Genomic DNA, 25,724 nt, shown 5'->3' with positions numbered 1-25,724 from the left:
ATCATATAACTATTGCATGCTAACCGATTGTGCCACTGGAGCACCTGGAATGGCTATCATCAAAAACAGCATAAGAACTGTTGGCAACGATGTGGAGAAATGGGAACCCTTGTGTGGGGTTGATGGGATTGTAAATTGGTGCAATCACTATGGAAAATAGTATGGAGGTTCCTCAAAAAATTAAAAATAGAACTTCCATATGATTCAGCAATCCCACTTCTGGGTATATATCTGATGGAAATGAAATCACTATGTTGAAGAGATACCTTCACCCTCATGTTACTTGAAGCATTATTCACAATAGCCAAGACATGGAAACAACCTAAGTGTCCATCAATGGATGAATGTATCAAGAAAATAGACACATACACAAAATGGAATATTATTCAGCCATAAAAAAGAAGGAAATCCTGCCATTTGCAACAACATGGATGAAACTTGAGGGCATTAAGCTAAGTGAAATAAATGAGACAGATAAAGACAAATACTGTGTCTCACTTACAAGTGGAATCTAAAAAAAATAAACTCATAGAAACAGAGGGTTGTTTGGTGGTTGCCAGGGGCTGGGGGGTGTGGGAAATGAGGTAATATTTGTCAAAGGTATAAAGTTCCAGTTATAAAATGAATATGTTCTGGGGATCAATGTATAGCATGGTGACTATAGTTAATGCTATATTATATGGGCCGGCCCTGTGGCTTACCGGTTAAGTGCATGCGCTCAGCTGCTGGCGGCCCGGGTTCGGATCCCAGGCATACACCGACGCACCGCTTCTCCGGCCATGCTGAGGCCGCGTCCCACATGCAGCAACTAGAAGGATGTGCAACTATGACATACAACTATCTACTGGGGCTTTGGGGAAATAAATAAATAAATAAATAAAATTATTTTAAAAAATGCTATATTATATACTTGAAAGTTGCTAAGAGAGTAGATCTTAAATGTTCTCACCACCACCACAACAAGAAAATGGTAATTATGTGAGGTGAAGGATATAACTATGCTCATTATGCTAATCATTAGCAATATATACTATACGTGTATCAAATCATCACATTGAACATCTTAAACTTACACTATGTTATGTGTCAATTATATCTTAACAAAGCTGGAAAAAAGACATGATACATGTATATATATATTTGATATATATATAAATATTTTAAAAAATATATTATGCATATCAAATATGTATCAAGAAATGTTCACTTTATATTCCATCTCCCAGAAAGCTACATAGGTGGCTTTGACGTCTATGTTTCCCTTATTGGTGATATAATTTGATCATCCATCAAGGTGTTGCTGGATGTCTCCAACATATAATTACTTTTTTTCTCTCTTGTAACTAATAAGGAGTCTGTGGAGAGACACTTTAAGACTACGGAAATATTATACCTATTATCAAAAATTTCCCCTTGGTTTAACATCCATTGATAACCTTGCCCAATCCAAGCTTTACTATGATGGTTGCAAAATAATGATTTTTGAACTCTAGCACTCTCTTCACATGTACCGTTGATGTGTGGTAGTCTACTGTGAGCAAGAGTTCTCTATCCTCCTCTTCCTCTTCCTCCTCCTCCTCCTCTCTCTCTCATAAGTATGGACTCTTGAATTTTAGTTTTCTTAATAGTTTATAACTCATTGCTATACCTAATTATTGTGATGTTCAAATTGTTTCATATTTGGCCAGTGAGAACCCCTTTAAGATGAACCTTTTATACTTACTACATTTCCCATCAATTTATTGAATATTTCTTTACTTTCTGGTAAAAAAATGTTCCAGGCCTATCTTATACCTACCTTCTCCAGTCTGGGATCAGCCACTTTTACAAGGAGCCCTGAGAGCCAATGGTGTTCGAAATTCAGATCTGAGAAAAACGCTGTTGAGTTTGGTGATTATGAAAACTTCCAAGAAAACAGTTCTAATAGAGGGTTGGAGTAAGAGTCAAATTTCCTAGGAATAAATAATGAGCAGGTGATTTTTCCCAAGTGACTGATAAAGGCAATAAGAGCTATCAGTTCCAAAGAGAAAAAATTATTGGGAATGGGTTCTCCAAGAAGGCTTATGGAAAAGGAATTTAAACTAAGCCTGCAGAATTGGAAGAACTTAGATCAGTGCCTCTTAGGCAGTGTAGATTATTACTGGGCATCACTGTTCCCAGCCCTCACAGGGTTCATTCTTGTCTTCCCCATTCCCGTGTTAGTAACTCCCTTCCACAACAGCAAAGAAAGTATATTTTCTATTGTTAAGGTGTAGTGTTTGATATGAAATGAAAAGATTTGTCCTATTAATTGTATTTTAGATCTTTTATATCTATACTTATTTTTTGTCCACCTGACAAATGGGGTTTTCAAGTCTCCTATTATGAGTGCATGCATTCTGCATCTTTTCCTATTTCTCTAATCAACATCTGCAGTAGTTACTGTAATTTAGCCCAGCAGTGAGTGGTATTGCCAACAGTCTAACCAACTTTATGTGAAGTATTTGTCTTATATATTCTTAGCTAAAGGAATCACAGCTTTGCTTGCTTTGCAAATTTGTCTTGCCAACTCAAAGGAGGACGATCAAAATAAACAAAGTCCATCTACCCTCCCTACCTACCCTAATCCCATGTAAAGGAACAACAATAATTCTCTTCTCTGTCTTTGGAATAATGAAGCAGACTATATCAATTAATTGTTCAAATAACTAACATTTTCTCTTGAAGGCAAAAATTCTCCACATATTTTTGAAAATTATTCATCTAAAGTTTATAAAAAATTATATAAAACCAAATTAACCTTCTATTCACACAATAAGACCATTACTTAATTTTTCTGATTCTTTTAACTCTTGTCCATATGTACATTTTTTTTTAATAAAGGTAAACATAATTTAATGTTCTCTGCTTTTTGATTAAAAAAAACATTTTCCCCACTTTATCACATGAGTTTTTTGATCCTTTTAGACTATATTATAGTCTAGTAGTCAAATAGCAAATATTCTAGACAATTTCCTTATTGTTAGGTCTTTTCACTGCTATAAAAAATTTGCAATGAATGTCTTCATATCTAAAACTTGGAAAAATAATTATCACCTTATACTAAATCTCCCAGAATAGAGACTAATATATTAGAGCTTGATTTTATTATTAAGAAAGACTACAAAATTAATGAGCTAAAAGTTCAACTCAAGAAGTTAGAAGAACAATTAAAGAAATGAGAAATGAAGATGAGAATGGAAATTAATAAAATAGAAAAAATTACACCATAGGATCAAACCAAAAGCTAGTGTTTTGAATCAACATTAATGAAGACTGATGTTTTCTACCAAAATAATTTTTAAAATGCAAAGAAAATCTAAATAAACAATATCAGGAATAAAATCAGAGACATAACTATAGGTCTAGTTTATGGTATAGTATTTTTGTTGTAGAATTATGCTATTTTTCCTCCAAAATAACTATTTATCGGAGGATAAACATATATGATTTTAAAAGCACTTTTGAAACATTAGAGGAGAGACGATATTCTAGTGATACTTGTAATAAACCTAAAATAAGTTTAAACATTTACATAAAGAATTAGTGGTACCAAGCTCTTTGATATCTCCTAGAGACAAAGACAGCCATCTAGGACTTTGGAGTTTCCTTTTGACATATTGGGATAATGGAAAAGCTTGTATTAGACTGGAATTTAGTTTACTTCTTAACAAGGCTCTGATAATATACTCCTGGCTCAATTAATATCATCCTTTTCCCCACATCAGCCCAAAGGTTCTGCAAAGACTGTAGACACTACTTCTGGATCTGGAGAATTGCACGCATCTTCTCTTGATAGTGTTCCCCAAATGAGTTACCCCTGGAGGATCTGCCATTTTTGAAATATCTTACTTCATAAAGAGCCATCTAAGCTTTTGCATTTTGGGACAGAAATGACTCAGCAATAGAATTACCTCTCCCAATTACAAGTGCAGAGCAACGTAGGATGGTAAAGCAGGAGCTAAAATGAAGCATAAGTCTATCGGGCTAAAAGATTTTGTTTTTTCTCCCCTCTCTCCTTTATCTTTTCTTGCATTTTGTATTTTCTGCCATGGAAATGTATCAGCACCAGGGTAATGGGCACCTGTTCTAAAATATACCATTCGGAACTCAGAATGAGAAGAAATCCTCATTGGTTTGGCCCTTACCCATGTCAGAATCAGGCATTCCATTCCTATCTTCCCTTCTAGAGGCACCGGCTTTGTCTCATGGGATTGGATACAGGCGCTGCGACGTCTGACCCTTTTCTTGAATTTCCTGCAAGTGTTTTTTCCTAGGCATTCCAGTTTGGCAAGATTTTCTTTTAGTAATTTGCTATCTGAAACTGGTGGTAAGATTTTCTCATAATGATCCCTTGCAGGCGCCCAGTCCCCTGTGAGAGAAAAGGAAGAAAACAGTTATATTCTGATCCGTCAGACTGTTCTCAGATTGGAATGGGGTAAACTAAGAAAACACTGCCTGGATGAGTTATGTTATCCTTGCCAGTTTATGTCTTGAAGAACTCATTGTTAGTTTTAAGTACCCAACCAGCTGGAGAATGTGAAGGAAAAGAGTTATACCACAAAGTTAAACAGCAGAAGAGCAGATTTTTCAATTATGTTTATGAAAGGTATGAAGACATCAGTTGAACCTTCTGGAAGTAACAGCTGGGCTAATGTTTCACAGTGTTCTCATCAACTAGAGTCTTGGCTAGAGATTCATATTATTGGAAGGAAGGAAGGAGAGAGGGGGAGAGAGAGAGGGAGGGAGGGTGGGAAAGAAGGAGGAAAAAAGAAAGGAAGGAAGAAGAAAATGGTTTTCTGAAATCAGAGGAGTGATGATGAAAGAGTTTAAGTGTATCATACGCACTGAGTGGAGTTATTCTAATCTTCAACTTAGAAATATGTACATACGAGTAACCTTTACATAGTATAGTTTAAGTGAAAATGTTAGTTTTTTTAAATTAAAAGAACAGATAAGAATAACAGTATCAAATTTGCCCAGTCCCCAAGATGTGTGGCAGCAATATCTACTGAACACTTAATGAAAGAGAGAAGATGCAGTGCTCTAGCCCCACCTGTCTGTCTCCTGACCTGCTAAACACACCCTTCCCAGCTCTGTTGACCCCACTTGTTATGTTTAATGCCCCATAACTAGTATCCTCAGGTCTGCCTGGTCCTAGGTCATTGCCAATCAGAGCTAACTACTAACTTTCTCCAGGCCCTTTCCAGCTATAAACCCATTTTCTCCTTGATCTAGTTCACCCTCCTTTTGGATCCATTTCCTACAAAGTCTCAGAGCTAACATCTTTTAGTTTTCCCTATTCTAAAAAAAAAAATGAGTTCTCTGCACTTTATTCTCTGTTTAAAGCTCACATATGGATGAGAAATGTGTACTTTCTATATTCAGTCATAGATTAAAACAGTGTCTCTTGAAGTGAAAGTACTTTGTGCAACTAAGGACTAGCATTTATGGATGCCTGTTATGTTCCAAAGGAGGAACCACATATAAAGGGCCAGAACAGAGCCTGACTCACAGTGAACACTCGATGTTCTGCTGTCATTATTGGTACCATTATTACCACCCAGACACTGTGTAAAAGTGTCTGTTCCTTACAGCATCACTTGTCAGGAAGGTGAAGAGGAGAGTGGGAATGAACGAGCAAAGAACTGCCCTTTACGGTTGAGTGGAAATCTTCAGGCTGCTTTTGTGCCCAGGCATGTTTCAAATTTGTTCTTATTATTAAGACTCTGATGAGGAGGATTAACAAAATCCTGAGTAAGGAGAACTTAGGACTGCTACATTTCATTATTTTTTTTCAACCCAAACATTTATCTTATGAGTACCTTCTGATATTTACTAAGGTTCACACACATGTGCAGTCAACTGAGAATTTTCAAAATACATTTCTACTGCAGCTGGTGATCAAATAGTTTTTCTAAGAAGTTTCCCTGAGTGGAAGGATCCAGTCTGGGGCCTTGGAATCTCCTTCTCTAATCACCCAGGATTCTCTCCTCTGACCCTTCTCTCAAAACCCAGGCTGAATGTGGCGATACTTAGTTTCCCAAATTTCCCTTTCATTATTTCTCCCCGACAGTTCCCTAACAGAAGCCATTAAAAGTAGGTTCAGAACCTTTCATTTGATATCTTTATTCCCTGTATCCTAAGGTATTAAATCTTCAATTATAGGACATTTTTGTAAAGAAAATATAGGTTATGACACGGCCAGATTGATGCTACCATTCATTCACGGAGAATGTTGGTGTTGCTTTTTTCATCCAGTATTTAACCCCATCCCAAACTGTAAAAATACTTCCTTTTATTACCAAATATTTTGAACTAGAGGCATCCACGCTGCCCACCATTCTCACTTCGCCTCTTGGCTTCACTTCCTCTCAGAGCGGCATCTCACCTTGCATCCTTATCTCCTTACCACAGCCCTTAGCCCATGGTAAGCCTCATCCAGTCTCAGGGAAGGAGTGAGGCTGAGACCTGGGGCAAGCTAGCCTGACGCACAATGTACCCAACAGTGAACCTTTAGGTCAAGTAAGACCTAATTCCCATCCATTGGTGGCATCAACAGGGCCACATCAGATGCAGTGCACCTGGCCAGCAGGTTTACTATCATTCAGACCAGGGTTCGAGTCCTCAGGTCTGATGAAGGTTCTGCTCACATGCATAATTAGATTTTCTATTTGGTGAAGGCCTGCCAGTCACAGGGTCACACCCACATCACCTCCTCCATCCCCAGTGCCGTGGATCACCTTTCAGGTCTAGGTGTTTTGCCGTGTTGTGTTCTTTAGACTGGTCCATTTTCTGCACAACAATAAGCCCTGTTGTCCAGTGAGCACTGTGTTCATCACAGCTACAGGACGAGGCTGACATTCTAATCTCTGCCCTGCCATTTAATCTGTTTACATTTTCTGGATATGGACTGAAGAGCACAGAGGCTGACAGGAGCAAAGCCTGAGAATAGCTCAGTTGAACCGGAGTGGTCCTGCTCAAAGTCCTCCAAAGGTCTCCAACTCATCCAGCATAAACGCCAAAGTCCCTACAGTCACCTTCAGGGCCCCACATGATCTGACCCCTGTGATCTCTGACTCACTTTCTCCCATTTCCCCTCCCTTGCTCTGCTTCAGCCATGTGGCAATCTGCTGTAACTCAGGCTCTTTGCACTTCCTGTCTTGTTTGCTTTGTCTGGAATGCTCTTCTAGATTGCCACATGGCTTGCACCTTCATGGCTTTTGGGTCTTTACTCAAATGCACTTTCACTGAGGCCTTCCTTGACCACCCTAATTTATAACTACAACCTCAATCTCCAGCACTGCCCATCCCCTTCCTTTCTTTATGTTTCTCTGCAGCATTCATTTACGTATCTCTATATTTGTGTCCATCTGCATGTACATATGGATTGATCGATAGGTCCTCCTCTATTAAATAAAAGCCCCATGAAGTTAAGATTTTTTTCATTGTTTTATTCTCAGTACCTTGAAGAGCACCTGACACTTAGGATACTTTTCATAAATATTAGTTGAATAGATGGATGAACGAATGAATTCTGGGGAATCTTGTCTTTTGTTAGAGATAACCAATATGGTCTCCCTAATTTCAGTTCTCCTGGAGAGGAATATTTCTCAAGGGTAGCTTTTGCTATTGAACAAAGCAAGCTTGTTTGCCAGTAAAGGCAAGTATTCTACACGTAAGAAATAGGAAAATAATATTTGACGTAATACTTAAGTCTTGACACTTAAGTCAGGCTATGAAGAAAAGGAACCATACTAATCACTAAAACGTGGTTTCTCAACCTCGGCCATATTACTTTGGGGGTCTGGATAAGTCTTTTTTGAGGAGGCTGTCCTGTGTGATTTAGGATGTTTAGCAGCACCCTTGACCTCTCACCCACTAGAATCTAGTAGTGCAACCAAGTTGTGACAACCAAAAATGTCTCCAAAAATTGCTCAACGTTCCCTGGGGGACAAAATGCCTTTATTTGGGAACCCTTGCTCTAACAGGACTTTATTTCAATAAAATGGATCTTAACTCATGTTCAATGATATCTCCCATAAGTGCATATGATTCTCTTTATGATCAGTAAAATCATGGTACCTAATTTACACAGATATATTAAAAACAAGGCAAGACATGGGAGCCAGAATATTCAGTATCTAGTTAAAATAAGGCAAAACGCAAACTGTATTAAATTTACCTTTTAGAAATCTCTCTCTTTTTTTTTTTCTGTCTACGCCCATACCACCCTGAATGCGCCTGATCTCGTCTGATCTCGGAAGCTAAGTAGGGTCAGGCCTGGTTAGTACTTGGATGGGAGAAATCTCTTCTTTGTTTTAAAATAATTCAAAAAGAAAATAACCTATTGCTTTCAATTATTTGAGAGAAGAAAGATATAAGGAGAAAAACGAGGAAAACTCAGTTCATATAAAAATTATTTCTTTCTTACACCCTGATGAGTTGGAGTCCACCCATGTGCATTCAGGTCTGTGCTTGATCTTGATTTATTTCCATGACTTCTTTATAGCTCTAAATACATCTTTAAAAACATAAGTATCTTCATGTCACAAAACTAGATCCCTACAGTTTTGTAGAAAGCATTCCTTCACGCATAAGAATTTAAATGATGAATGTAATAACCCTCGTGGAACAAGCCACTACTAGCTTACACAATGACCCATTTTCTTTCTATTATTTTCTGAAGTTTCATGCACAGTGTAAGTTGCTGATTCCAAAGTGGAGGAAACTGAAATGTGTAATTTTCCTGCAGAGCTAACCTTGTGGATGAAAAGAGGCTGAAGATGCCTGCGGGGAATCTGGTTGATTTCTATTATAGTGCATCATTTCCCACTGGCTTTGACCTGTAAGAAAACTGTGGTCTTCAGCTGTTTTCACTATAAATGGAGTTGGTAATAAAAATTTCTTATTACCATAGAATCTTACAGCAGTTGCCTAACCCAGCTCAGCACTCAATGAAGTCATGCCTTTTATGATATCACTGACATGGCTATCCAGTCTATGCTTAAATGTCTCCATGTCTGGATGCTCATTACTCTCCTTGGGAAGCCAATCTCACTGGTGGAGAGTTTTAATTACTAGAATATCTTTATTTTAAGCCACAATTTGCTGCTTAGTCTAGAGCAACACACAATGAATTTCTCCTGCCGTAAGAAAGGTCTTCAAATGTTTGAAATGCATTATCACTTCCTCTTAAGTTTTTCTCTTCATCTGAAAAACAAATATTGTATTAATGCAATGTCTATGAGGATTTTCTTCAAATGTTTTTGTGTGATTTGCAGTAAAGAAATTCTCCCCAATTTTCAATTTTAATAGCATGATCACCATAAACATGTTAACTCAGATTAAAGAAAAAGGTTAATAGTTGTTGTCAATTAAATATAGATTGTACATTTAAAAATTAGTAATACACTTTAAAGTTCTTTGTTATTTTACTTATCAAAAATACAACTGAACAGATGCATCAAGTAAACAAAATCAAGTCCACCCTCTTTCACTTTAGTGTCACAGAAAACAAGCAAATGAGAAAGTATTTTCTTAAGAGTAACTGTTAAGATAGCTGGAGTTCGTATTTTTGGATTAACTAATATTGAACAGTGGTGGGAGTAGAGTATAGTAGGCAAAGACCTGGATTGAAATCTTGGCTGGGTCACTTATTGTGTGACCATGGAAAAGTTACTTATCAGTAAGTTGATTTACTTCTAAGACAGGATAATAGCAATATCTATCTTATAGGGTTATTTTGAAGATTAAATTAATTAATGCATGTAAAAGTCTTAGAATAGTGCCTGATATGCAGTAAGTACTCAACACATTCTGTTATCAATAGCCCAATATTCTAGTCTTTATATATCTGTTCTCTATATAATGATCATTAATACCTTTGTTTTCAAAAGCAATGTATTATGCATTTACCAATATGTGTATATACATGTATACATATAAAGAAAACTATGCTCTTAGTTATAAACATAAGAAGACAAGTGTTAAAAAGATTTTTTGAGTAAGAAATATTCACATAATTTCTATTTCAAGTCTGTCATGGTTTTATGTGTTAAGGGTTCAAGTTCAAACCCATTTCTCCAAATGTCTTTGTACTTGCTTTTGAATAATATTTGAAAAGTAACTCAGTACTTAATTTTACAATACAGTTTTGTCATTTGGAATTTTACTTGTCCGTAATACAATTGTATGTTCTTTTGACTTCAATCACTCCAACTAGTTGCTTTACCGAAAAAAAGGAAAAGGTATGGTGTTTTATGATATTTATATTTATTTGTAAATGTCATATTAATGTGCAAGCTGTGTATGAATTTTATTTCAATGCTGTATATGTTGAATGCTGAGCTGCAAGATGCAAGACACAATGATGTGAACACAGAAAGAAGCAGTCTCTCTCCTCAAGAAACTTTCAGTTCTGTTTAGGAGATTACATCATATTATATTAAATATATATACATATGCACACACACACATATAAATATATATTCCTGTTTATATATTTATATATAGTCCTGTTTAGATTATATATATTAGGAGATATGTAGCTATAGATATCTCCTAGATCTATTATCTAGATAATAGATCTAGATATCTCCTAATATATGAAATCTCCTAATATATAAAATAAATTAGTTGGCATAGTGTGTGAAACAAGTGCAGTGGGGTGAGAATCAAAACCCTCCTATTGTTCTTGACTTTCTCATTGAGAAATAATGCAGTCCTGACAATTTCACAGATTTTCCATCGATCAATTACTGACAACGAAATGTCCCTGATCACTTTACCAGGAGGTCATGTGATAAAGCAGAAAGAAAACAAGATTGGGGCCAGACGTCGTGCCCTGACTGTGTGTCCATCTGGACCACTCCAACCACCTCCTCTTGGATCCTGGTGCCCACTCTAGTCCCAGCACCCACTGCCCCTGCAGCCAACGATCCCTTCAAAACACAAATCTGATCATATTTCTCTTCTCCCTAAAACTCCAAAACTTTCCATTATTCCCAAGATAACAAACAAAAGACTTGACGTGGCCCTGGGTTTGCATCTCACCTCAGGCTCCTGCTGGCTTATTCTCAGTTCCTCAAATAGGCCATATTCTTTCTTGTACAGGGCCATTGTGTGTACTCTTTCTTTGCCTGGAATATTCTATTCCTGCCTCTGCTCTTTTGAGACCATGTCATTCTTCATGTCCTGATTGAGTACAGTTATAATTTTACCTAAGTTATGATGTGATTATTTGATTAACGTCTGTCCCCCATCTGGACTGGAAGTTCCATGCGGACAAGAGCAACGCCTTTTGTTCTGTTGCTGTTAATGCTGCTCTATTCCTATTGCCTCTCACGATACCTAGCACAGAGCCAGCACTCAAGAAACAGTTGTTGAATTAATTCATGAATTTAATGGTTGTGTGACCTTTAAAATGGAGAAAATGATAATAGCTGCTACACAAGGCAGTTCATCTACCTCACAGGGTTTTTACAAGGAAAAAATGGGACAATATATTAAAAGGAGCATGGCAAACAATAAAGCACACAAATATGAGAATTCTTGATAATAGAAATAGCTACAAACAAATGGAAATAATAACCTATAAAATTTTTATACCAAACATGAGCCAAGAAAATTTTATTTCAAGATGGAAGTCTAAGGAATTAAGTGGGTATCTGTGAAAGTGTCCATAAGATCAGATATGCCAACTGATGATATCAAGAGTGCTCAGCCTCGTAAATGTGCAGACAGGAGAATCATCTAGGCTCACGCCGTTTTCTTCCCATGAATCCAAACAACTCCTCGCAGTGTCCCCTCTACCTTGTTGTGGAGCTCCTGCTCGCTGTAGACGGCTGACAACAGGCGATAGCATTCAAGGCAGCCAGTCTCCTCTGACACAGCGTGATTGGTCATCTTTTCAGCTTCTTTTGTCTGAACCACACTGCCAAAAACTGAGCCTGCAAAACCACACTGACTTTGTCTTAGAAAACACTTTGTTATTAGCTTATCAAATAAAGCATCACAGAATAGAGGCATTCCAGAAACACTCCTGACAAAAGTACTCAACATCTATTTAGTGACTCACAGAGAGGGCTGAATTCCCAGTTTACAGTACTGTGTATGTGTGTGTTTGCATGTGACTAGCAAGGATGCTCAAAGGAAACTCAAAGAGATAACTTGTGCTTTTTAATAAAAAAATTGACTAAATATGTCAAATCATGACTCAGAGCCACAGTACTGAATGATTGCACATGCTTTAAACAGACGAGCATTCTTGTAGGAAAAAATTTCATTGACTGCATATTTAACGAGAAGGAAGTGCATGAAACTGAAAGTTGAGATAAAAAAGCAATTTTGGTGTCCATGATTTTGACAAACGGATCTAATCCCGGTGTTACATCAATATTTATAAAATAGATATATTATAGATATTCTGGTTTCAGATTTGAGGCTCATCAAAGTCTTCCCATGTTGCTAATCGTACTTGTTTTCCCAGCTTCATTGTCTACAGTCTTCTACTGGCCAGTGCCAGACAAAATCCCATGGGCTGCAACTTCCTAGTAAATCTGCAAAGCTTCTCCATACTGCCAGTGTTGTAATACAGCGCTCCCAAAGATAATGTCATCCTTTATGTACCACCTGCAATGCACTAAATTTTAAGAATCAATACTTTTCTTTCAAAAAGTATGTTTCTAAATGCTACTAAAGATTTGAGGAGGAGCATCCTTAGACTGAAACTATGCTTTAACGTGATGTTTGAGTTTATATCAAGAAAAGAGTAAAACATAAAATAGTTATGTCACTATCCTTTGGATATAAGGATGCCTCTCTCTACTGAGTTACTAATATGGAACCAAGGGTCATTCCCATCAACGATGACAGACTTGTCTGCTAATGCACAGGCTTTTATCTACTCCCATTTTAAAAATTGCTAGTTTTTTGGGGGATGTAGAAAACAAAGATGTAGAAATGAAGAAAATGTAGAAAAATGAATTCAAATTTGAGTTTCATTAACACCATGTTTTAATCAGGAAGATGGTCAGTCTAAATAGCATAGTATTTATAGTTTTTTAATTATTATTTTTGAAGAAGAGTCAATGCCAACTAAATATTTGAAATTTGCTAATACTTAAAGAGCTGGTCTCTTCCAACTAGCTAAAAAGTTAATGAGTAATAAGTAGGTTTCTGAGCAACTTGCAAAGTGAAGAAAAGGATCTTTACCATTTTTGGCCATGCCTTTGTCTCCCACTGGCATGTAGTCTCCCCTGGTTCACCACAGCCACGTGATGACTTGAGCTAAGGTTCATGACCCACGGATCATGGGCCATTGCCTTCTCTGGAAACTGTACCAGTGAACGTTTGGTAATACCAGAGCTTTCTTAGTTATAAAACACTTAACTCTTCAATCTCTCTTCTGACTTATATGAAGCTTCCTTGTTATTAGAGGGTCATACCATCAATTTCTTTTCCTTGCCAATGCCTAACTTCAGACCATTCACTATTTGTTCCAATCATCAAAGAACATAACAAAAAACTAAAACAAAATAAAAACCAAACCCCATATCTCTTTTTATTTGTGAAAGTTTAATAAAAGTGTTTGCTCACCAACATCCCAGTAAATATAATATTTTGCAATTACCAATGGCTGTTATTTATCCAAATCATTCTTGTCTTACATTAAGATAAATAATAGACTATTATAGAAAGAAAAAATCATCCTGCAGCAAATTCTAGGAGTCTGTCTCGATTACTAAGCTCAGATGTAGTAACGGATACATTGCTCTAAATAAGTTTATATCAGTCGAACCTTGAAATTTTCTTTTCCAATCACACATTTTTGTTTTGCTGGTGTTTACTTTGATAGGACTTTCAGCCATATAATAAAGCCATCTTGCATTTGTCTAGTGAAGTGTATGGATTGAAAAACTCGTGATCTCATATGATCCTAATGGTGTTTTTTATTTTTAATCACTTAGCTGTCTAAAATTCCTCTTGGGATTTAAGAGATATAAAGAAGTAGAAAAAATTACCATTTTACAAACACAGAAGCCAAAGCACAAAGAGGTTAAATGCCTTGACAAAGATCTCAGGGCAAGTGAGGTTCAGGGGAAGAAGAATCACGTCTCCCTAGTCTGGATACCTTTCTCCAAAGTAGCATCCAAGTGAGATTAGATGTAGATCATTGAACCTGGTATACACTTTCCCTAATGGAATGTTGATTCTCTACACAGTAATCATTTCAGGCGTGCCATTATAGAATGCAAGTTTGACTAGCAGATGACAACAGATGAATCTATATACAGATACACAGCAGGTGACAAGGGAGGGATTAGGAGAACTTCACAAGTGTGAAAACACCATGACAAAGAGAAAGAACATTGTTGGCAAGATAAGTAGAGCTGTCAGTGGACTGCTTTGGGGGTTTGTTTGTTTCTTAAAGTAGAAGAGGCTAAGCCAGTCGTTCTCTTGAACTCTCTGCTGGTCTTTGTTAATGTGTTAATTTTGTTAATTTCTTAATGTGTGTAATTCCTAATTTGTATTATGCTGCTAATGGTCAACACATAGAAATACACAACAATTTTAAATGCAAATTAATCAAACTTCTTAGGCAAATCAATATTAATAAATCCAAGATATAAATTTATATTCTTGAAAATAAGAGAGCTTCCAATTTTCCAGAAAATAAAAACCCTTGTGTACATTTCAGGGTGGAAAAATAATTAAAACAGAGTTTAACTGCAAGGCAGGCAGTCTGCTAGGCAATGATAATGATGTTATGTTTTTGCATTAAACCTAAAATTTTTCTTTTCGTTATTTATAAGCATTCACTATATGCCAAGAGTATATGTGGTTCTGCCCAGATCATAAAGACAATAGGATCCCTTCTCGTATAGTGTTGCTTTAAATAAACTGCAGTAAGAGCATTTTATAGAGTGCCTGCTATACAAGAACATTCTATCAATTATAAAGGTTAGTAAATGTGGTTATATAATGTATATTAAATAAGGAAATAACCAACAAACACTAGCTTTCATCTGTAGAAAGCTAGTGTCTACCCTGAGCTTATGTCTAGATTTAGATGAAGTTTCTGCATTGTTTTAGAGAAACATTTCCTCATCGTGTATTTATAAAAGCTTGTATAAATAATGCAACAAGAAGTCTGCTATTCAATAAATTATCAGTACTACTTCCTGCAGCCTGGAGAGTTTTCTCTGGAGATATGATTATAAGAACGGGGCAGATTTTACTGAGCTGAACTTGGAGAGCTGGAGAAATCACGGTCTCAAGGTACAATATAACTGCCAACATTTTGAGCTTCCTGCCATGCTCAGTGAATTTTATTTCTGGGGCATTATTTGGGTTACTGCCATTTGTTTGATAGATAGACCCAATCAGCATTATCTAATCTCAACAAAACAGCTTCTCCTTAATCTCCCCTGCCAGTGTCAACTAAGAAACCCCAGAGTTGTGTAAGTCTGAGCTCTCTAGACAATTCTTTATTCCAGCCTAATTCATTTTTTCATCTTCCTTAAGTTACTTCTTTAGAAAATGATAACACAGAAAATATGTAAGGGATTTAAAAGAAATTAACGCTATAATCTCCACTGAGGGGGAGTAAGAGGGGGAGGTAGAGGGGGAGGGTACAATGGGAAAAGAACTAATATTTACTGAGCATCTACTATACGCCAGACACCATGATTCTCTCTTTAAATATTTGGATGCATTGATGTCAATATTAACCATGCAAAAATATCTACAATTCATATCCATGTTTATTTGCTCCAGACTTAGTTTGTAGAACCCTTAGGTAACTTCTAATTTTTAGCTGGAAGATGTAGAGAGCAGGAAAGAACATCACACCCATTCTTACAATGGGAAAAGTTGGATACACTGCAAATTGATGACTTTTCTTGAGCCTGTCAGATAACTGAGGTCGCAGAGCAAACAACCAACCCAAGAGAGGGAAGCCTGCAGGGAGAGACAGGACCTGAGCATTTGTTTATCTGGGGCAGATGCTACTAAACGCCATATAAACCAGTAGGAAGATTAAACCAGAAATGTTAACAAACTGGTACAGGGTGAGTGAAGGCTGGTTGGGAGATCGTGAAGCCCCTGGGGTCCACAGACACGGGGGGATATCTCCTGTCCTTGTTGACCCTCCAGGAACCCGCAGGCTCTAGGGTGCCAAATGTGCCGTCCTGGTTTAATGGAGACTGAATGGGACCCGGATTTTCAGTTTTATAACCAGAACCAGGAGGTGATTCTACTAAGATTTCACAGGAAAGGTGAGAAAGCTGAGAAAGCTTCTGTAAGCTGCTGCCTGAGAACAGCAGCCACTGCCCATGTCTGCCCAGACCAACTAGGAGAAGGGAACGAGGCGCCACAAAACTCCTCCAAGACCCGTCTCCCGTTCTCCGGTGCACTAACCCCAGCTTCATGTGTAGTATAAATATGTGCTTTAAAAAATCCATGGACACTTTAGATCTCAAAAACACCCACATAAACAAACTCAGGGGAAATGTTTTTCTTGAAAAAGTTAAAATTAATTACCTTACAAGGTAACTTCCTGCAACAGAATACAACAGTAAACAATAATGCAATTACCATCTTACCTGAATTAATTTTACTCCCTTGCTTTTTTCCTGCTCTAAAATAGTCAAAGAGAACGTGATTTTTCATCTAAAACCTCTCCTTCTTATACCGGGTTACTCCACTAGGTTTCAACTAGAACTGCAAATTTTGAAGTCCAAAATTTTAACAAGGGAATTCAAATTAGCACACATATCAAGATCATATAATTTCACCTCTACATTCCTTAGCCCCAAAGAACAGTCTTACAATTCTGGGCCAATGGAAAATGTTCTCTATATTTGTCTTTCTTTTCCTTTCAGTCATGACTCTGAATTTCAAGGAGGAATTAAGACTCCACTTTTAAGAATATGAAAAGAAATCACTACAGGAAGAAAATACGTGACATGCAATATAATTAACGTCAATTTATTGCTTTGTTCTCTGTATTGAAGCTTAATTTCAGGCAGTTCCTCATCCACTTAATTTACCAAGTTAGAAATTCCTGAACTAAGCCCAGCCATTCTTGGGCTCTACAGACATTGTGAGTTCAGAAGGAAAAGAAGATAAAATATTTACAAGTCACCTTTAATTAAAAATGCATGTGACATAGAGAGTGGTTCTGACAGTAATACTGTCTGTCTACTGACAGTGGTGTGCTGGATCCAGTTGGGCTCATCTCTTTCAACTTTGCGTTCAGTGACATCATACAGGTAGCTTGAAATTAGCCACACTGGGAGTACTTACACCGTGGAAATTGGCAAATGCTACACCCAGAAATGTTAACAGGTAAACATTGCTTAATGGATAATCTCTAATAACATATGCTTCCTCCCTAGAAGGGTAGGAGTGGGATTTCCAAGTCATGAAGGAGCTATAGAGAGGGAGCTAGACTTGAGGGGCTACTGCTGGAAAGCTGTTCTAGTGCTGAAACACTTTCTGGAAGTATTTTTCACCCCAGTTAATGAGTCATAAATTACCTCCCATAAACCAATTTCTTTTCAAAATTGTAAACAAAAGACTGTAGTGGGTTAATTGTGTGGCCCCCAAAAGATATGCCCACATCCAAATTCCTAGAATCTTTGAATATATCCTTATTTGGAAAAAGGGTGTTTGCAGATGTAATTGGTTAAGGAACTTGAGATGAGATCATCCTGGATTACTTGGGTGAGCCCTAAACCCAAGGACAAGTGTCTTTATAAGAGACAGAAGAGAGGACACAGAGGAGAAGTTCATGTGAAGACGGAGGCAGAGATTGGAGCCAAGGAAGCCATGAAACGCATGGACCCAGCAGAAGCTAGAATAGGCAAGGAAGGATTCTCCCCTGGAGTCTCCAGTGGGGGTATGGCCCTGCTGGCACTTTATTTATGACTCTGGCCTCCAGAACTGTGTGAGAATAAATTTCTCAGCCACCGATTTGTAGTAATTTGTTGTGGCAGCCACAGAAAACTAGGACAAGGAGCAACAGGAATTAACATTTCTTCTAATTATTTCTTTAAGAAACGTACTATCAAGACTCACTAACTCAAAAGATACAATAGACATGCATCCTCTTTCATTCTCTACCTTTGTACTTATTTCCTCTACAAAATAGCTCTCACATTCATCTGTCATCAATATGGGCATTTTGTGAGCAATTTACTTTCCTATCTGCTCTCTAGCTCATCTTTCACATACGGCTGAAATGAATCATTTAATCTGGCATTCTCCCCACCCCTCTACTCAGCAAATGTTGGTTCTTTTCTAATCTGGGGTTTTCTCAGCAGCTAGCAGGGTGTGATCAAAATCAAACTCTGACAATTTAAGTAAGAGAGAAATATCACTTTAAAGAGGAAATGCCAAACATTATCAAATAAAAGCTAAAGAAAAAGTGTGACATGAGCCAGCAGCCACAGGACTATATCACTATCAGGAGACCATGAAAAGGGAAAAAAATAGAAACGACTTTCTGTGTTTTGCATACAATTGCAGCTTCCCACTTTTCCAGACTCATCTCATGGCATCTTTACTCGCATTCTCTCTATTTCCAGGCTCAGTAACTGTTTGTATTCCTGGATACCTGCAGCTAAGAAGTAGTTTAGATTGACTTGGCCATTCATATAACAGTATGAGTGGCTATGAAATACCTCTCACCTTTTGACCTAGGAAGTCTACTAGGAATCTGTCTTAAGATGATTATCCCAAATCCATTTTTAAGAAGTCATATGCATGAAGACATACATTTCCACAAAAATAGGAATCTAAATGACCAACAACAGGGAAATCATTAAATAATCTCTAATACGTGAATTTGATAACTACTAAGCAGCCACTAAGATAACATTTATGAAGGCCATGTAGTAACATAAAAGACATGTGCAATGTTTTATATAATATAATGACAGGTGAATAGAGCAAGACACAAATTTGTAAACAATTTAAATGTGTGTGTATACATATATGTAGAGAGAATATTAGTTTTATATTGTACTGTGACTAATTAGCACAAATTTAGCAGTTTAAAACAACACTCATTTATCATCTCACAGTTCTAGAGGTCACAATCTGGAGCTCAACTGGATTTTCTGCTTAGGGTCTCACAAGGCCAAAGTCAGTATGTTGGCTGTGCCAGGTTCTTATTTAGGATCTAGGGAGGAATTTGCTTACAAGCTCATTCAGATTGTTGGTAGAATTTAGTTCTTTGACTTTATAGGACTGATGTCCCCATTTCATTGCTCTCTGCAGACCATTCACATTCCTTCTCATGTGACTCCTTCCATCTTCAAACCACTGATGGTACATGGAGTCCTTCTCATGTTCCAATCTCTCTGAATTTGCCTTTTGCCTTTCTCTTCTGCCTTTTACAGATCTCTTATGATTATATCAGGTTCATCTACATAATCTCTGTATTTTAAAGTCAACTGACTTGGCACTTTAATTAAATCTGCAAAGTCCCTTCACAGTAGCAGTACTTTGACTAGTGTTTGACTGAATACCAGGCGATGGGACTCTTAGTAGGGCCATCTTTAGAATTCAGCTATCATCTGTCTGTCTATCTATCTATCTATCTATCTATCTATCTATCTATCTATCTATCTATCTAACTATCTATCTATCTATCTGTCTATGATGGTTAATTTGATGTGTCAACTTGACCAGGCTAAGAGATACCCAGATAGCCAGTTAAACATTATTTCTGAGTGTGTCTTTGAGGATGTTTCTGGAAGGGATTAGCATATGAATTGGTGGACTAAGCACATGGTGCTCCCCAATGTGGGTTGATATCATCCAATCCATTGAGGGCCTAAACAGAACAAAAACATGGAGGAAGGTTGAATTCGCTCTCACTCTTGCTGTCTCTCTGCCTGACTCTTTGAGCTGGAACATTGATCTTCTGCCCTTGATGCTCCTGGTTCTCAGACCTGCAGACATGAATTGGAATCTACACCATCAGCTCTCTGGCTCCCAGGCCTTCCAATTATATCACTGGCTTTCTTGAGTCTCCAGCTTGCAGAGAGCAGATTGTGGGACTTCTCAGCCTCCATAATCAAGTGAACCAATACCTTATAATAAATCTATTTATCTATAAATATCCTATTGGTTCTGTTTATTTGGAGAACCCTGGCTAATACTCTATCTATCTATATCTCCCCACAAAGGGAGGATGGACTCCTCATGCAAAATTTGATTCAGATGGCAAGACTAATGATGCCACACATATGTATATTCTATAGGAAAGACACCAAAATAATAAATTTTATGTATGTATATTGTGGTTGGTGGGAGGGTTATTTTTTTTTTTTGCTTTCTCTTTTTTCAAATATCCCATTATATTTTTATATTACGTAAATAAACAACTAATCTGATTTTATTACATCCCTTTCTAAAACCTTGCCTCTCGCCAGTGTCCCCCGTCAGTGACATCAGTGGCTGTGCTGCTTCTCAGTCCTCTAGTTGCTCTGTCCTAGGGTCTTTAATTTTCTATTTGTTTTACTCCTTCTTTCCTCATGTTCAAACTGGCCCCAAGTGCAACCAAATCCTCTTCCATGACGGATTCTATCCATTTCAACACTCTTTGCCCAACTCCAGGCTTTCAGCCACTCTCACCAGAATGTATTTAACACACCCCATACAGTCTAAATATTTTCCACAAGGGTCTTCTTTCTTACATGTTGCTTCAAAATTCCCTTCTTAAGACATACTTTTGCTTTTTGTTTTCTACTAATTCAAATTTGGACTCCAGTGTGTGTCTTATTACCCCCTTTATATAATCTTTCTTCAACTTTTTACTTTATTTAAAAAATTTCCCCATTTCAAATTCTCTACTTGGGCCAAGCAAGCTTTGCTGGGTTCACCTCCATGCTCTGTACCCATCCATCTGTCTGACTCCTCCTTCTTGTTCAAACCTATCAATTTGATGACACCTTTCTCCAGTACTGCTTGGTACTTATTTCTATGGAACTTCTAAATATATTGTTAAGGATCAGTGGGAGAAGGTATTTGAAGATATGCAACTATTATGTAAGATATTGTTGTAGGATAACATAATCATTAATGAATTATGGTTACTGGAAAGGTCTCAGAACAGTTAAACCTAATATTTTTCCAATTTTTAATAACTGTAAAGGAGAGTTCTAGAAATAACAGATTAGTGAACACAACATCAGTCACAGGCAAAACACTAGAAGAGATTATGACACCCATTGTTTCTCACTAAGAATATGAAATATGATCAGTAGAAGCAATAAGAAAATCATTTCAAACTAGCCATATTTTTTTTCAGATTCACTGAGGTTTAACTGACAGAACTAACCATATCTTTGATAGACTTCATTAGCCTCACTCAAGGGAATGCTGTCAGCAAGTTACCTTACAGAGAATCTCATGATATCACTGTAGATGAGACTGAAAACTGTGAGCTGGATGATAATAAAATGGGTAAATTCATAGCTAGTGGAATAACTGCATCCAAGAATCTTGATTAAGACAGAGGTCTACATGAAGAGAAGGTCTTACAACTACGGCACAGGCGTAAATGCCGCTTAGCATTTTCATCAATGATTTAAGTAAACATTCAGAAGGGATTCTTACCAAATTTGTCAATTAAAATAGCTGGACAAGTTTATTAAGACAATGAGTAGCAGAGAAAAATCAAGAAGTCCCAGGAAATCTAAAATTTCAGGCTGATATCAAGAAGGTGAAACTAAATACAGACAAATATGAATCCTTTCACTCAGGTTTATTTCACCATGGGTGGACATAACAAAAGTTCACACTAAAAAAAAAACAATAAAAATAGGGATTTATGTTGGCTACATCTTAAATATGAGCCATCAAATCATGTAAATGCAAAAAATATATATTATTTCAGGGTAGATGACAGATATGCAGGGTCAGTCCAGTGCCAGGCAAGTAAATATTCTCTCTCTACCCTGAACTTCCTGAACTATAGCTCAAAAAGCCATTTCAGATTCTGGGTGCCATTTTTTAATGGGGGAAATAGGTAATCTGAAACTAGTCAAGACAACGTTATCAGAAAGATAACTGAATGAAAACCCTGGGAAATGGTGGACATGTTGAAAAAAACGGGATGTTTGGCTTAGAAAAGACGTGATTAGAGAAGGAACATGGTAGCCATGGTCATACACTTAACAAGCTCTCAGATGGAAGGACAGGGCCCACCAGGTGCAAATTACAACTCAGTGTAGGAAAGACCTTTCTAACTATTTGTCCCCAAATTAAAATGTGTTTTCTTGTCTAAGAGCAAGATCCCTCCTCCTGGAAGTTTTCAGGCAGATGCTGGATAATTCCCTCTGGGATGTGTTATACATGGAGATTCCTGCATTTTGTAGGATGTTGGATTGAGAAAAGGGAGATAACATCTAATGTGTGCTGCTGCTCATATAATCCTCTTTCCTCCCTGTAACCAGATATGCACATCTACAATAAGTGTGGGCTGTGCATGTGGACAGACAGTGTCCCTGAAAAATGACAGGTGGTTGACAGAGGGTTTCACAAGTTGTGACAGATTGACAAAAGTTTATAGACAATGATTTCATATAGTGTGGGTGTCTGAAACGCTGAGATGATAAACAAAGTGGTATCACTACTGACAAAATTTGTTTGCCGTTGAAGAAGTCAAGTGCGTTTTTTTGTTAACAGAGTCTCTGTGCTTTGCATGGGTATAAGAGCATGTTCTTGCTATTATTGAATTGTTATTATCAGTAACAATAATTATGTTATCTTGTCATAGAATTCAAAACATGATGATGAGATCAGGAAAGTCACAGAGGGGTGGACAATCCTGAATAATGCCTATCAGCTACTCTGCCTCTTGGATGGTAAAATTAATTACCCAAATAGCTGAAGGAAGAAACTTTCAAAGCTTCAGTTTATTTCTCAGATGCCATAGCATTTGAGAATTACATTTAATGTAAGAAAGACCGGCAAAGGATGTAACCTTTGGATATAGGACAAGATCGTGGTCTCACTAATATTTTGTTTTTCTTTAAAATAGCTCAAAACCTCAGGTATGTGAAATGCAATAACTTCACATCATTTTACCTTTGAGGTCACTCAGATTAGATCTATCGTATTACTTATTCTAAAATATGACATCTGTCATTTCTTAAACATAAGTGAAGACAAATATATATATATGTTAACTTTTTTAAACCTCAATCTTCTATAAAAACTGTCAATAGTAAGGATGAAGGCAAAGATCAGCAGAAAGACACTAAAATCAATTTTGAGGTCACTGAACATTTAAAAATAGTAATTTTTCACAAATTTGGAGTTGACCAATTTAGAATTGGTAATCAGTCCAAGGCTGAGTGTTTAATTAGAACGTCAGAGTGTGGTTAAATATAAACTTTATTTTAAAATATTAACATATTTGCATTGGGATAATAGTATTGATTACAGTGGAGATTTAAATTATTCATTATAATATTGGTTAGTAGTTTATTGATATTGAAGGCAATAGTAATAGACACTCATGATATTTTAGATCTAGAAGAGAAAGATCATTTAGAATATTTTTTAGCATTTAGATTTGGAAACAGAGACCCCGGTAGATCTAGCCCCTGCCAAGGCCCATGCAGCTGGTTACTGTGGAGTCAGGTCCAGAAGCCAGGACCCCTGGTTCACAGTCAAATGTTCTTTATATTACCTGGAGGATAAACGCAACGCAAAGTAAATTAAGCCAAGAGATACAATAATTGAGTGTCTGGTTTATACAGTGAACTACACTAAGCTCTGTGGGAGACGTGTGTACACCAAAAAGCTTAGCACTTTTCTTAAAGAAGTAGTCCTAGTTCAGGAGACAAGCCAGAAAACTTAAAAATCAACACAAAGTTTAAATCATGGTTCAAGACACTAGACAGGAAATAAAAGTACATGATTACGTTGCTAGTCAATGTATGTACCATAAGCGTTACAGGAACACTGAGGAAAGATGGGGAGGTGGAAGTATGCTCTTGGGAGAAAGTGTAAGTTGAATTGGGTCTTGGAGAATGGTAGGATTTAAAGAGAAAACAGGGAAGATGACATGCAGGAAGATGGAACTGTATGAGTAAATATAAATCAAATACATATCTGCAAAGTACTCCCTCAAAATAATGAACGTGCTGTCATGTGTACTAGGTAAGAGATACTGTCTCTAAGAGTGATTTTCATTTAGAGAGAGCAATTACATGTTTAATATTTATGCTGGTTGAGTTCAGGGGGAACAAACAAACAATAAACTAGGAACTATTAATTCAATGCTTTATTTATGTTTTACCTTTATGTCTTTCTTCCCACAAAGTAATCGAGGCAGCATGTGACAATATATACAAAAACCATATAAAATAAATTACTAAGGGAAAATAATAAACCCAGGAGTAAGAGGAAGGCTAGCCAGGAGTAAGAAAAGTACAGTATACAAAGCCAAATGGCTGTTCGTCAAGGGTACAGATTTGACTAGCAAAATTACTTACCTATCAATTAAAAATAAATCTGGGGCCTGGCCCCGTGGCTGAGTAGTTAAAGTTCCACACACTCCGCTTTGGTGGCCCAGGTTCACAGGTTCGGATCCCAGGTGCAGATCCATTCCACTCACCAGCCATGCTGTGGCAGTGACCCACATATAAAGTAGAGGAAGATTGGCACAGATGTTGGCTCAGGGCTAATCTTCCTCAAGCAAAAAAAAGAGGAAGATTGGCAGAGGATGTTAGTTCAGGGAGAATCTCCCTCAACAAAAATAAAATAAAATTAAATTAAATTAAAAAAAACAAAGCTGTAACTCAGGAGAGGAATTTTGCCCTTGTGTTTGCATAAAGAAGTCACCTCATGATGTATGGGTGATGGCCTTGACTCCATCTCCAAACCTATAGCTATAAAGAATAATTTCACATGGCTGTTCCTATAATGTCCCTTAGTGTAGGACAAGAACATTATTTTGGGGCATAGCCTGCTGAAAGCAATTCTATGCGGGGCCTCAAATGTGTGTCCCACACACCCTAGATCTCTGATGATCTGAACATCTTGATACAAGAGTATATTTCCAATACATACAAGAACACATGAACTACGTATTCTTCAGTTAATACTCATTCAAACATTCCACAAATTTTATTGAACACTTATTATGTGACAGTCACAAGGCAGACAGCAGTGAATACTATTCTATTGTGGGAATGCAGATAACAAATAAATAAACAAATAAGATAAATGCCATCTCATAAACGCTATGGAAAAATCTAAACCAGGGAGAGGTGATAGAGAACACGAAGGGGGTGGGCATTGCTTCATTAGAAAGAGTACTCATGAAAGGCCTTTCTAATATAATACTTGAATAGAGACATAATTGAGACAAGTAAGCTACAGGGATATCTGGGAGAAAAGTGGGCAAAAGAAACAGTGCAAAAAACCTAAAATGAGTCTGTTTAAATAATAGCAGGAAGACCAACAGGTTGACCTCGTCATAAACATTATTTCTCAGTACTGGGCTTTGATTAGAATTTGATGAAAGAGAGTTCCAAGGTTATAGTCTGTGGTGAGAACTCACAGTGGAAGTATGCTCAGTTCCAGGTTGAAGAACATTCTACGTTCTTGATAATCAGTCATGTGGAGGGCAGAGGGAGAGTCCTCTTTTAAAAATGAGAGAGTGAGGGCTAGGTGCC

The sequence above is a fragment of the Ceratotherium simum genome, chromosome 17 (genome assembly GCF_057802395.1).
Source record: "Ceratotherium simum simum isolate JZ-2026a chromosome 17, ASM5780239v1, whole genome shotgun sequence".
Taxonomy (NCBI): domain Eukaryota; kingdom Metazoa; phylum Chordata; class Mammalia; order Perissodactyla; family Rhinocerotidae; genus Ceratotherium; species Ceratotherium simum.
The sequence above is the reverse complement of the archived record's forward strand: the minus strand, read 5'-3'. Positions refer to the sequence as shown.